Source organism: Typopeltis vanoorti, chromosome 3 (genome assembly GCF_054136105.1).
Source record: "Typopeltis vanoorti isolate ZY-2024b chromosome 3, IOZ_Tvanoo_1.0, whole genome shotgun sequence".
Taxonomy (NCBI): Eukaryota; Metazoa; Arthropoda; class Arachnida; order Uropygi; family Thelyphonidae; genus Typopeltis; species Typopeltis vanoorti.
In genome coordinates, this window is record NC_143551.1 from 75,678,823 (window position 1) to 75,694,586 (window position 15,764).

Consider the following 15,764-nt stretch of genomic DNA (forward strand, 5'->3'; position numbering starts at 1 on the left):
TATTCGCTTCAGGTATTTATACTTCCATACTGTTCATGCATATTGCTGCAATTAGTAATCCTTTGATTGACTCTTGTATCGTTGCAGCTTTCCAACCTGGGAATCAACAAAACTCATGTTTGCCATTGAGCTAAAAGGTTACGACCCTAAATTTTATTGCGGGAAGCGTTGAAAGCGATATCGAAATGACTGCGAGAATAGTACTATCACTTATCCCCGTTAAATCTTATTTCCCTGTTAACTACGTCATCATTTTATTTTTTTCTGTGTAGTAATATGCAATCAGTTTTGATGCATGAAATCGGGATCAAGAAGTTGGATATCATATATGATGTTTAAATTTAAATATTATGAGATCGTTTCCACCTGTTCTGATGCTTCTTCTTCTTTTTTTTTTTTTTTTTGAGTGGGGGGAGGGTACTGAGTTTCTGAGAGAAAAAAATCCTCCTTCTTTTGTGTAAGACCGGCTATCCACCTTTATTTGGAAAGTGTTATTATTGTTTCCTAACTTACCAGGCGGCAGATCCAAAATTCGGAAACTTAATTATACTTAAATTGAATATAATTAAAAATGCTTAACCCTAAACTAATTCTTATTTCAAAATAAATTTTTTACTAATATTTTTAATTTTTAGCTATAGAAAGGACTGCCTTACAGAAGAAAAAAAAAAATTTAAATAAATGTTATATTGATGTATGAAGTTGAAAGCGATATCGAAGTACAAGAAATCGCTGCCTTCTTGTATTTCTATGTAACATAGATTTGTTTTCTTTAGTGAAATGCAAAGATGTGACGTGCACAAATATAGTGATAGGGAAAAAAATTAGAGCAACGTGTGCAGTACATTTTATCCTACAACCTTCAAATTTTTAACATGGCAGCCTTCCCGCTATACTTTTGGCCACATGTCTTTGCTCTCAAGGAAAGAAGCAAAGATGTTTATTTCAAATAAAAACACATTTAAATTTTCTTAACATTTTACTTTCCAGATTTTAAAAATATCTTATCAGAATTATTCTTATGTTCCACACTTTCTGGTTAGTGATTCTAGTTTAAACATAACTTGTGAATTGTTTTGGGTTTATGACCTGTCCTTTAGTCTCTTGCCAGCATGAAGTTCGTTCAGGTACAAATAACCAGTATAATAGACTTCCTTCCATGTGAATAGCGCTTGTAGCGTTTTCTTGTTCTAAAAACTAGACTATTATCATTGCAAAATATTTCTCGCGATAAGAGTTTACGGTATTTCGATGAATGACATAATGGTTGATATTTTTTCACTTTTTTTGTGTGTGTGTGTGTGTGTGTGTGTGTGTGTGTGTGTGTGTGTGTGTGTGTGTGTGTGTGTGTGTGTGTGTGTGTGTGTGTGTGTGTGTGTGTGTGTGTGTGTGTGTGTGTGTGTGTGTGTGTGTGTGTGTGTGTAGAACTAAAATTTTCTTTGCTTATTGAAGACGGATTTTGCAACCTACCTAGTGTAGCTGTACAAAGTAGCGGTACCAAAGCAGCCTTGTCAAGTCATCTCAACTTTAATATTTACAAGTGTTGTTTATGTTTTCAAACTCATCAAAACAAGTCTACATTTGCTCTCTCTCTTTACCAATACACGATGATACGAGAAAAAGAAACTGGACCGTTTCCTCTTTCATTTAACCGAGAAATCAGCTCATTGAAAATATATATGGCTGGTCTCGCAATACTTGCAAGTCACTGTTTGCGAGATCGTTATTTTGCTTTTGCCAAATAATGGTCAAATATTAATTCTGTAATCTAATTTTTCGAAGACAAATTACTTCAAAATATGAATTCTTAATTTTTCAGTTTATTTAACTTTCCCCAAATGGATAATACTACGATCTTGTATTTTTTTTTCAAAGGTAATTAATGCTTTATCTAAAGCAAACAGAATGTGATACAGTGTTTATAATTTTAACGAAACTGTTTGAATCCTTACTAGCTTTCTTCTTGATTCCTTTTAAATCTACATCGATATCATTTCTGTGAAGTTATAAATACTATAGTATGCTGTAAGGTATTTACTGATAACTGAAAATATCACCAAACAAAAGAGACTTGACAATTCATTTTAAATCGTAAATTTCGTTCATAGTAGAACGAAATTTACCATAAAAAAGAAAATAGCTTGACCGCCTGTCAGTGGCTTGTCCATATTCATCTAAGAGAGCAGTGCCCCTAGCGGTGAATTCGGCACTAATGATCCCCTGCAATTTGCTATGCTATGTTGCTCTTTAATGGTAAGATTGTTCGTGAAATATCTGGATTGCTAATTTATGTGCCTGAAACTTTGTATCAACTGAAATCAAAGAGCAAAAGCAGAGCAAACAGCTATTATAACCGAAGTTTCAATGATGTTGTTAGCTGTTATTTTTCATCAGTACGATGCATTGATTTCATTGTATGATGCATTTGATAGACACAAACAACGTAGTTTCACTTTCCCCTTTTTCTGAATTAAAAAATTCCAGTCAATTATCCATGTGGTCGGATTAACCGTGGTGTAGTATGTACAAATTTCTCTACTTCTTCTTCTCCTTTTTTTTTTTTGTTTAAATTCTCTATGTAAATGGGTTCGTAAAATAACAGAAGTCATTACTGCGCATTTTGAATAACACTGCGCACTGCATCATTCGTGAGCGTATATAAAAAATAAAACAAACATTTTAAAACAATAAATTTTAAAATGTTTAGCTTTGTATTTACATACTACGAGAACGTTGATCTTTTGTTTGTATAGTCTTTTTATGTATTAACCCCATTAAAACGTAATTTGGATTAACCACGTTTTTCAATTATCTGGACTCTAACATCCCTGGTATCCCCAGTTACCATGGATAATCGAGGCTTCACTGTACTTTTAAATAAAAGCTAAGTTGATTAGTCACATAGAGCAGTAACAGGTTTCCTCTCTGAGATTAAGTTCGACTCTAATCATCAACTTTTAAAGAATTAGTTCTCTCTCTCTCTCTCTCTCTCTCTCTCTCTCTCGCGTGTGTGTGTGTGTGTGTGTGTGTGTGTGTGTGTGTGTGTGTGTGTGTGTGTGTGTGTGTGTGTGTGTGTGTGAGAGAGAGAGAGAGAGAGAGAGAGAGAAGTTATCATTTATTGGATTGCAGTCTTCTGGATATCATCAAGTATTTTAGCAAGGTTTTCGGTACACTGTAGCTTATTTGAGATTTATATAGTGTTAGCAGTTGTACAGATAGCATACAACTACTCGACACATTATTATGCAACTGCTCGAAAACTAACCATCTGTTTATGACAGGAAAGGCAGCAAATGTAAGTCATATGCAGGAGAGAAATCTAATTTTGTCTGGAGATCTGGAGTTATTAAAGATAAGAGGAAGTGAAAGAACTCTTTTTTTACGAGAAAAAAACAAAGGATAGGACTGCATTTTGATAACAATTAAGTTCTCATAGCGGCCCACTGAAGAATGACAATGAGAACGAGATCACAATTAAGTTCTCTATTAGGTTGCTCTTCAAGTGAATTTCTTTCTATTTATTTTTTTTTCTCAATACTAGACTTACAAACATCGACTGTCTTGTAGTAAACCGTTGGAATTCACTAAACCTCGGCGATGATGGTGGTGGTAAGTGGCCACCTGCTGTCTAACTTTCCAAAACAGTTAAGGCTAAAAGAGTGCCATCAACTTCGTTAGAGGATTTGTTTATTTATTTTTCTCTTTTATTTTCCATTTAATGTTCCGAGTTTGAATTCTAGACTCAAGCTGTTTACCCGTTGATTAATACATACACACTGTAAGTATACGTGTTCGGATAAAATACCAAAATTATGGTAAAAATTAAAAAAATAATTAATTAATTAAACATGAAAAAATATTGTTTATTATCGATAAAATTATATAGTGTAGTATAATTCAAAATTACTCAAAAATAAAATCCATTATCATAACCCCAATAAATGTTCTAAAATAAAAACTATAACAAATGTTATGTTTTTAATTGTAATGTCCAAATATTTAAAGAGACGGAGTAAACACGATAAGCACTACGAACACTACTACTGGCGCAAACTGCATATAACAGTGGAACTGCGCGACGGACAGTGCTGCATTCCGCTAATAGCTCGTATCTCACTATGACGTGCATATACTTGAGGGCATAGCAATATGATACTGTGGTAAACACGGTGCTGTTAGCGTCCTTCGCCCTCCTAAGTGCTATAAGATGGATTTTTATTATTTTTTATGCAAAATAAGAGAATTGTATAGGATTGTTGATGATAAAATTAAATATTACAAGCAAATATAAATAAATCAATAAATATATTTATATATCGAGAAAAATCGGGGGTGCTGCGGTTCCACTGTGCCTATGCACGAGCCGCCCCTGGTTTGCAAAGTTCATATGCCAATATTTAGAAAGACCTTTATTGTTTCAAACATGCTAATTTTTCCGTTACCATTAATAAATGTTCGATTTCATCATCTTACTTACCGAAGAAATGGGTTTATTATTTTTTTTTTTTTAATTTTACCCACGGAAGGTTGTAAAATTCTAGTTTATTAGTACCGTGGTGGGATAAGAAATCTTTCTAGATTTAATTACACAAACAAGGACAATGAAGGCAATAAAGATATCCAGACATAAATGTGAATGATTTTCACCTAGTACGGAGTGACAGAAAATTAATGACGAATTGCAACTGTATTTTCATTAAGAGTTTTATTTATGTACATACATATTCATTAGTGTTTTAAACCTCGCATTTGAACAAGTAGAATTTCATGGCTCATAAATGATCCCTACAGTTATATTAGAGAAAAAAAAATTGCGTAGAAAGCAAATTAATTGAATTAAAAGTTATGATGCCAAATGTAACAGTGAATGATTTTTACATTCAAAAATGCTTTAATTTTAAACTAATTAACATTCAATCCAAATGGAGCATCACCTTTAGAACATCAGTGAGTATGTATATATATATATATGTATATATAACTAGACAGTGTCGTTTTTAGTTTGACTTCAGATTTGATGTTCATTTCGTAATCAAAAGAGAAGAATCTTGTTTTACTCTATTTACAATTCTTCTTATAATCTGTTTCTTATTACTGAAATTATTTGCCAGTATGTTAGACAGTTCTTGGTGCCAACCATCTCTCCATTTTCCTTTGCATAATACATCTCTTATGCCATAATCATAATAAATATTCGAGATCTGATATAAAAAAAGGCATCGACTGTGTTGTGAAAATCAAATGTTGGATTATCAGATAGATTAATTTTTTTTATCCCCTCCCACATCAGAGAGGGATATTTTTCTGAATGAACGCATCTGTAGCTTGTAACTGGTAGAGCGTTTTCTTAAAAAATCCCTTCTTTCTAATATTTTTAATAAACGTATATTTAAAATTAGGTATCCAAACATAATATGATAGTCCAATATTGCTGTTTCCTTACTAGTTTGTATCAGACACTTTTTCCCTCTCCGCTTATTCCGACATGATGGATCTTGAATAGGATTATTTCTGCCGTAGAGCTAAAGAAGCCCTAATTCTTTATCCAGCTATGTTAAATATGCCTTCGTCTTTCTGTAGGTTTTTGTCGAATTGGCCATAAGCCATGGCCAATTCGCTGCTTATATAAACTTAGTCTGTGCTAAGGTAGAGCCGTTCACTCTCTCTTTCTCTCTCTCTAGAAAAGTTCTTATAAAAGTATTTTCAATTAGTGTGTGTGTGTGTGTGTGTGTGTGTGTGTGTGTGTGTGTGTGTGTGTGTGTGTGTGTGTGTGTGTGTGTGTGTGTGTGTGTGTGTGTGTGTGTGTGTGTGTGTGTGTGTGTGTACCGATTGCACTTCCACAAAGTTGGCAGAACAACACCTTTTAGATGGAAAGAGCTGAGTTTCAGTCAATCATGTGTAGGACTCCAGAAAACATTTATAAGGACTTTTCAATTGAAGGTGAGTTAGCCGATCACATCAAAAAGAAGGTTTTTCTCCTAGCATCTCGGATTTTCGTTTTCTTTTCTCCAGTAGAACACACACACACTCTCACGAGGAACAGGAATAGGACTAATCTCACATAAATTTGGTTAATGAAAGCCACGTTTCTTCACTAAGACGTTCGTTGGACCTAATAGGTTAACAAAAATGACAGCACACCAAAGTGAAGCCATTAATGTATCTTATCACAGTACACGAAACAATAAGTCTTATTAAGTGCTACAGGTTTTCAATCAAACACACTTAACAATGTAAAGTGCCCTACAGCCAAAAGTGCACGCATCTCCAGCAGAAACACACACACACTAGTTGAAAAGATTTTTATAAGAACTTTTTCAGAGAGTATGCCCGTTTATTGCATGTGTTTCTGGACGGTTTGCCTGTTTTATGCGATGAAAAAGGAGTTTCTATGAGATCAGCAAACTCACCCGCAATTGAGAAAAACTCTAAGTTCTTGGCGACAATCGATAAGCACACAGTTCCACCGAGCTATAATAGCCCCTCGCAAAGCTGTTTACTATTAGCTGGATTCCGAGATGCACTCTGGCTTAAACACCTGGCAAAAATAAATTCTGAATGACTATAAGTCTCCTGAAGAGAAGTAAAGATGTCCATGTTTTACTTCCGCATCAGTTTATTAAGCATACTGCATAATAGTGAATAGCATTGTTATATTGTATTAAGTGTTGCCATTTACCCATCTTTGTTTATCGAAGAGTGTTAACATTTTTTATTCAATTGACTATAAAAAAGCCATAGTTGTAAACTCCAGTTCACCTTGTCGCAAAAAAAAAAAAATTAAATAAAATGAAATCAGAAATCTTACTTGATGCTTTATATATATATATATATATATATATATATATATATATATATATATATATATATATATATATATATATATATATATATATATAAAGTCCTTTGGTCGGAAAGACCTGGGTTCGATTCCCGTCTATAAGGTGAGGAACCTTTATTTGGTCTCTTTCGACTAAAGGTGAGTTAGCCGGTCTCATACGAAGGTAGAGAGTTTTTCCACCCTGAAACTCAGGTTTTTCGTCCCTGAGACCAGGCAAATCATCCCCGTGAACACACACACACATACACACACTGATCTACAAACATAAAGGGGTTTTCTCCCCCCCCCTTCTCTCCGTCAATATAATCTAAAACTTCTTTATACACAGTGTTGGATTGTAATTAGAAGTTTCCCTTTTCAGTGCAAGATGAGTGAAAGTGTTATTATGTGTTTAATTTCTGATTAAAGTCACTCATCTATCCAGACATTAAAACGTCTGTTGTCATCCCGTGCTTAATTTCCCGGAACTAGAAGAATTGACGTGACTGTACAGTTTCAGAACCGAAGTTAAACACTGGGAAGTATCACCGGTTAATACAGTGGAGATCTATGATTATTACTGTGCCAAGCTTAAAGGGTTTTTCCCTGTCATGCAGACTGTTTTTGTTACTAACATAGAAAACAAGTTTCGTGTTGTCTCCACACAAAATTGCGTTTGAGAGCAGATGACAAAATTGCGTCTGATTGTACTTTGTAACTATCTTGACACCTGTCAATATATTGCAGCTTGCTATATTAGTAATAATTTTTGTTCTGTTTCGATCTGAGATATGTAAAATTTTTACGAGTATTATCCAAGGACAACTACCAAATTTGGCACATTTCCAGCAACCTAAAGGAAAGAATTTCTGCATGTGCCACTCAGTGACACTGAATAAATAATGAAGCCTTTACTGATTACCTTTTCCAAGCGAAATTCTCTGCACTGGCAAGTACAGTCTATCACCTATTTAGTTTGAGCTATCGTCTAGAACCGGTACTACATTTTGGAGCAAGAAGTAATTAAATTTAAAAAAAAATTCGTCGCAAATTTTAATTAAATGTTTCAGAATTAATGAATCAGTTTCGATTTGAAATCGGTCCAAAATATTTTTAGACTAAAATAAATCTCTTTCATTGATATTTCTGTGTCTTCTGTAGCAATAACTGATATGCGAATTGAAGTTAATGAATCAGAGGTATTTAGGATATTGCAGAATTTAAATGCAAACACTGCTGTAGGTTAAAGATATTACGTGAATGTGCAAAGTTATTGTCCATGTCTCTTACTTGACTATTTAACTTAAAAGTCTGAGCTCTGGTAAGCCCTAGGGAGTGGGAGGAAGGTAAAAGAGTTCCTTTGCATAAAGGAGGCTCTAAGACTGCGATAGTAGCAAATTACAGACCAATCACCATCTCGGAAGTTGGTTAAAGACAGAATTCATGAATAAGTGGTTAATAATATGATAATCTATGGGAGTCAGCATGGTTTTCTTAAAGGTGGTCTTGCCTTAGTAATTTATTAACTTTTTATAATAGTGACAGCTGAGTTGGTACACAGTGATACTGCTGGATTTTGCTAAGACTTTTGACAGGATACCCGATGGAATACTGTTGCGCAAATTAGAACAAATGAGGATAGATATTAAACTAGTGATGTGGATAAGAGGATGGCTCATGGACAGAAACCTAAAAGTAGTGTATGGAGGAGCAGAGTCCAGGATGAAGCAGGTGACCATGATGTTCCACAAGGCTCTGTGCTTGGACCATTATTGTTTAATTTGTACATAAACGATATAGGAAATGACTTGAAGGGAAATATTCAGTGTTTGCCGATGGTGCAAAGTGGGTAGAGCAATAATTAATCAAGCTGATGTAGAGCTTTCAGGATGATTTAAATAAACTGGTAATATGGGAAAAAGATAATGAATGTCAGTTGAATGTGGAAAAGTGTAATTTGGGATTAAAAGATTACCAGCTGTGTACCACATTGATGGAATGGTACTCCAAGAGATTGATGAGGCCAGGAACTTGGGAGTGTTAGTGGAGAGAGAGTTGAAGTTTAGAGGATATATTGCTATGGTGTCCAAGATAGCTCATAGGATTACTTGATTATTGAAGAACACATAACATGCAGAGATGAAGAAGTTATTCTTCCTCTTTATAAGAAGTTGATACATCCACATCTGGATTATTGTTCTCAGGTCTGATCGCCTGGATTCCTTGGAGGTGAGGAAGTAGTAGAAAAGATTCAGAGGCGAGTGACTAAGTTGGTGAGTGGTGTAAGGAATGCTCCTTACAATGATAGGTGGAGAAGAGGGGATATGATAGAAACATTTAAGTTACTAAAACATTTTTATAAGATTGATGCCGGGAAAATATTTCATTAGTGGGATAGTGGTGGAAGAACAAGAGGTCATCCCTGGAAATTAAGTAAGAGTGTGGTTAACAAGGGTGTAAGGACTAGAATTTTCGCTTGGAGAGTGGTGAATAAATGGGATGCGTTACCTGACTTAGTTGTGACTGCTTCGTCGGTCAATGGGCTCAAGAAGAGGTTTTTGTATTTATTTTATTTATAGCGTATGATGACATAACGGCCGTGAGGCGCCTTTTACGGGAACGTACGGCACCATCTCAATTTCCCCCAAATTTTTATCCAGGCTCGGAACCGGCATAGCTGACAAACCGGGCATATGGCCTGGGGCTTAAGATTCCTGACTGTAATCCGTGTGGGTTTTTACGGGGCCAGTTTGTCTGCTTGTGGGAGGAAAAAATCCCAGATAAATTGGGGAGAAAAACCCTGCTGTCCATGCCCAAGACCAGCTAACTTGGCTATGTCTGAGAAAGATCCTTAAGCTCCTCACGTCAGCGACGAGAATCGAACCCAGGACACGCCTTTCCCAGACATATGGTTGTGAAGCGCATAGCCACTCGGCTAACCACGCAGAAGAAGAGGAATGACGGATATTGTGCGGACAATTTGGGTCTCCGGCGATGAGTCTTCTGCCTCCATGGAGATGCCCGTATAATAATAATAATAATAATAATAATAATAATAATAATAATAATATTTTGCCCTTAAATGCTTTGTAAATCCAAAGTGTATCTTATCAAGTACATATTTTTAAAATAAATACCGAAGTTTAATAAAAAAAATTATATAATATTAAAAAATATAAATAAATATAAATAAAAATGAATGAAGAAAGGGGCAAAAATGTAATATAAACCAAAACTATAAAATATTATGTCGGTTTTGCAGGTGTGATTTAGCGATGTTGTTATTGCACAAACTCCAATTATTTAGTGTAAACATAGTGCAGGGTAGTTACCAGATGAACTAAAGGAAATTTCAACTTAACTCCAAAAATCGCATGTGAACTGTTTTTTTAACTCAGTACACTTTATACATTTTTTTCACTCTTTATTTTGATATAAGGTTGAATCACGTGTTTCAATCGCCTGAACCTTTCTATATGTCAGTAATGAAAATCGAGTGATGTCTGTCATAAACATGGGCTCTTTTCGAAATAATAATGTGACGGATGATGGCACTGATGGGGAGAGCACTGACGTGTGGAAGTAAGAATGCTATGGTTCCATTCAGTGGCGGCCGGTGAAAATTTTAAGTGTGGGTGCTGCATATAAAATAAAATAAAATAAAATAAAAAAAATTTAAAAAATTTTTTCCTAATCAGTAACGAATTTATTAATAAATAAATTTACATATTAAAAAATTGCTTTATTAAAAATATTTCATCCTCACCACGAACAAACACCAATAATAAAAGATTCGTATCAATAGCAATGACAAGCGCAAACGAATATCTGTTAGATCGCAGTGCATTTGTTTCGTCTAAAAATAATTGAAAAAATATAATTCTTTTCATTTTTCAACAATGACACTCGTCATAATTCAGCCTTGTATCTATAATAAATAAATAATTATATGTTATTTTAACAAAATAAAATAAGATTTACAAAAAAAATAGTTCGCCAATAATAAACGTTTCATATCTCACAGAAATAACGCGCGGAAGCATATGATACACTGCCCAAAAGACAGTGTATCTAATGACGTAACGTGCAATGACAAGCGCAAACGAATATCGGCGTTAGATCGCAGTGCATTCGTTTCGTAATCTAAAGCGTTAATAGAACAATTCCAATTATTAACTATTCAATCAATGTCAAAACATAAGCTGTAACCTTTAACATGTTGTGTTGCATTTATATGATGTTGTAAGCATTGTTATTATTTATAAACACAGACAAAATTTAATTTTTTCATTTTTTCCTTGGGAGGGTGCTGCAGTGTCGCAGTGCTTATGTACGAGCCGCCACTGGTTCCATTGTATAAGACTTTGATCAGGCCTCATATGGATGTGCACAAATTTGGACACCTGATTTTCTAAAGGATAAAAAGATATTGGAAGGGTACAGAGACGATTGACTCTGGTCTCTGGAATGTGGAGTATGAAGACACAATGCAATTTGAAAAACCTGTTGGATAGGAGGAGGAGGAGGGAGGGAGGAGATATGATTGAGACATGAGTTTCTAAGGGGTTGTTGAAGATTAATGTGGAAGAGATTTTAAATGCAATGGGAGAAGATAAGGGAAAATAAGAAGTCATCTCTGGAAGCTGTATAAGGAGGATGTGAGCAAAGAGGACTGATGAGCAGTATTTATTTATTTATTTATTTTTTTTTTTGAAGAATGATGGTGATTGGAATGCATTGCCCGAGAGTGTGGTGCGTGCAGAGACAGTGAAGGCACGGTATGATGAACTGTTTGTATTTACAGTGTGCGCTCCCGGGAAACATCTTTGAAATTTGTTACAAATATCAAATACAAAGTTGAATTTGTATTTTATAAAAAAAGTTACTGTAGAAGAGATTTGCCATTTTTCTCATTAATTAATGTTTGATTTATAAATGAAATGTAACCATTTCCGATAATTATTTGGTTATAAAAGGAAATGTTGGTTGATGTATAACAGTTATGTGATGTGTCATTATCTTTTTATTATTTTTGGCGATTAAGGATCCAGAGCTCAACCAGTTATTCTGCACCTTTTTTTTTTAATTTATGAATACCGCCCGGAGAGGTTCTAAACCTATAGTACATTAGTATTAGTGTTGTGGCTGTGATTAGGCTTAGGATTAAGTAATCAAAAACTCTATTCTAGAGACCAAACATTAATATTTTCATACTTATTTGAGATTCTTGTATCGTGACATACTTATTTGTAAGGAAATTAAAACACATTCAAGTTACTTTGAGTTCTCTTCTTCACAATCCACCTGACTGTTTGCAGCCATTCTTATGATTCTTTCTTTCTTTGTTTAATGAAACACTCCTGTTTCAGAATGGTCTACAGCTGCTGTTGTGTCATATTCAGTTGTATGACACAACTGAATATGACACAACAGCAGCTGCAGTGTCATATTCAGTTGTACACCATCTGTCCAAAAAGAAACCGAATTTTTCGAAAGTAGAAGAAATTAGTGCCGTCAGCTGTTGTATCTTTTTGTTGTCGAAAGCGGCAACCTTCATTAGTGTTGTGTCAACTGCTTATGACATTTATTTCATTAGAAGACGAGTTATAGTGCCAAGAGTGACAGTCTGTTTTGACGAACGGTCGGAAAATGAGTTTCAAACAGAGAGCTGCGATTGAGTTTTGTGTTAAACTTGGCGGAAACACATCAAATGCTTCAAAAAGCATACGGTGATTAATGCTTATCCCGTATTCAAGTTTACGAGTGGCTTAAGCGATTTCAAAGTGGTTGTGAGACGCTTGAGGACGACGAAAAGCCGGGCCGTCAAAAAACTGGACTGAGCGAAGTTAATATCCAAAAAGTGTGTGATTTCATCAGAGAAAACCCGAAATCGTCCGTGAGATTGATTAAAGATGAATTGGGGATTCCAAAATCAACTGTGCAAAACATTTTGACCGAGACTGGGCCTTCGTAAATTGAATTCGCGATTTGTTCCCCACAAGTTGACCGACGACCAAAAAATGTATTGAATTGAACACTGCAAGTACCTCATTAAAACCGCTCGTAAGGACTCAAACTTCCTTGAAACGAACGTTACTGGCGATGAAACGTGGTGTTTTGAGTATGAGCCAGAAACAAAGTGCCAGACTGCTGATTGGAAGAGGGGGCATCCGAAAAAAAAAAGTCGTTTGGAGAAGTCAAAAGTAAAGACAATGCTGATTTGTTTCTACGATTCCAATGGCATTATCCACAAAGAATTCGTTCCGCCTGGCCAAATGGTCAATGATTGTATCTCGAAGTTTTGAAGCGATTAATAGCGAGAATTCGTCGCGTACGGCATGAATATCGTGATGCAGGCAGCTGGTCACTTTTGCACGATAATGCACCATCTCATCGTTCGAACATTGCGAGACAGTTTTTGAGCAAAAACCAAGTTTGGGTGTTGGATCATTCGCCGTATTCACCTGATTTAGCACCCTGTGACACGTCTTTCTCTTCCCCCGACTTTATTTGCCGATGAAAGGAAAGCGATACGACACCATTGAAAACGTTCAAGCGGCAGTAACCACGACCCTCAACAGTATCCCAAAAACCGATATAAAAAAACTCATTTAACGAATTAATTGACCGTGCCAAACGCTGTATCGAAGCTGAAGGAGAGTATATTGATTGAAATAAATGAGCTGAATAATTATAATTGGCCTGTGTTTTATTTTCTAGCAAAAGTTCGGTTTCTTTTTGGACAGAGGGTGTATATTCGATAGGTCTTGAAATCGCTTCTCCAACGCTTTTTAAAAAAATAATAAAAAAGGAAGAGAGGATGCCATGCTTAACAAAAAATACTAAGATGGCACACTGTTGTAACAGTGCAGAAACTATGTTGAACGACCATGTGAGGCCGTTATCGACGAAGTGTATCCCGATGAGGCGGCAGTGAATCGTTTCTGTAGATAGAATGGTCAATGGATTGGCTTACCTTGGGAAACAAATTCCTGGTGCATCAGATCCTCCATATCAAAACAGGCGATCAACCGACACTGCCTTGATATTAGACCACTTTCACTTTCTTCAGCTAAGATGCTTCGAATAGACTCAACATTATTTCTCGAAATGCTAGCTAGCTGTAGCATCACTATGTGTATTTCTGTAGCCTTTGCAATAGGGCTTCACGAAGAATCTTTACAAGGGCTTTTCAGTTGTAGGTGAGAATCCAGTGTGTGTGGCACATTATGTGGCAGGATTTTTTATCCCTCAAATCAGACAAACCAGCAAGATGAATAGACCCAGTTAACATGCATGATACACTGGCATCATAGCGTTAGTCGTTTTCACTGTTACTTCAAAAGAATCCTAACCTCACACGCTAGTGATTTTATTTCCAGTATGTAGCAGATGTCACCAAATATCCTAACTGCTACTTCAATACTGTTAGCAGTAGTAAAATAAAATAAATGTTTGAATATTTGAATGTGAATGTGCTGTCATTATGTCATATTCACTTAATAAGGCGATTTTCTTCAAAGCATTTTGTCAGAGAATTGTTATGTGGGATGGTAAACACGTGTATGCCAGTTGTAAGCAGTGCAATATATAATTATATATATTCCAGTGGAATATGTTCAAGTGGTTCAGTTTTTTGGCTTCAATTAGAGCCAAAATTATTGACAAAATTTGACAGAATGATCCCATACATGTTAGGTGGAATTTTAATGAACTTTGGTATTCAATAATATTTTTATTAAAATGTGTCGAATGTTTTCAATTTCGGTTTCAGTTTTACCATTTGAAGTGGCAAAGTTATGCAAAACAAAATTATATGATTGCAGTACATAAAAATGGATCAAAGCGGAACTATAATTTGACAACACAAAAAAAAAAAAAAAAAAAAAAGAAACATCGTCATTGACCCTCATTAAATATTATCAAATACCTCATAAATTGCTACAGAGGCAATCTCATATGGTGGCAGTTTTTCATCCTACGTAGAGCAAATCTGTCTTACTATACTCAATTTACAGATAAAAAAAAAATACTGTTAGTGGCGGTAGATGGCAATATGGGTAGTTGATGGCTGGTATAGAATGGGTGCCCTCCCATGATAAATCCTTGGAGATGCCACATAATATACGGATTTAAGCAATTGTTAACTGTCCAGAAATAGAACAAGTATACAATCGATATATCCTTCATTACGACAGGAAAACTTAAACCGTTCCTGGCTTTATTGTCTCATATAATATATATTTGTGTATCGTTCGGAATTTTTTTTTTTAGCAATTTTTATCAGGAAAAATGGTCCTATTGGTACTCATCCTAAATAAATATAAATTCTATCTATCTAAGAGCAGAGTTATTGCTATAATTTTATATATTTTTTTTTTGTCCATAAAAATGGCCGTTGTAAACCAGAGCTGCAAAGGCTCGACAAAGTTTAGTAATGATTGCGAATATCAATTTTGAATAAAACCCATGCATTCAGAGTGGAATTCGTTATAGGAGAGCTTGTGAACGGACAAAACAAATCAAGCAATCAGAAAATAATACTAACTCGAAAAAAAGGGAAATGCATTTCTTCCGCCATTTCTTCTTACTTATCAAACTGTTGAGTTGATTATTGCCAACATAGAGGGCCGGATTTAGACTTGCTGAGGCCCTAAGCTATACAAACCCAGAGGCCTCCCTCTATTGTTTTAAATTACATCAGCTGGTCATTTTATTTTTTTTCATTTGAGGCCCCAGCAGATTGCGAGGCCCTAAGCTGTAGCTTTTTTTAGTTTATACGCAAATCCGGCACTGCCAACATGATTGCATTCATAATTAAATTCACTTGTTTTTTGGTCCTAATATTATTTAAGGAGAACGTATATTCCGGCGTTCATAAAGAATCATTCATTTTGTCCATAAACGAAAAATTTATTTCACATAAAAGTAGAGTGTAGATATG

General features: G+C 35.2%; 1 protein-coding gene across 1 annotated transcript in view; it reads right to left on the reverse strand.

Moving 5' to 3' along the window:
* Window positions 1-15,764, reverse strand: part of LOC150108275 (uncharacterized) — a 53,599-nt gene that overhangs the window by 24,899 nt on the left and 12,936 nt on the right. The window lies entirely within an intron of this gene.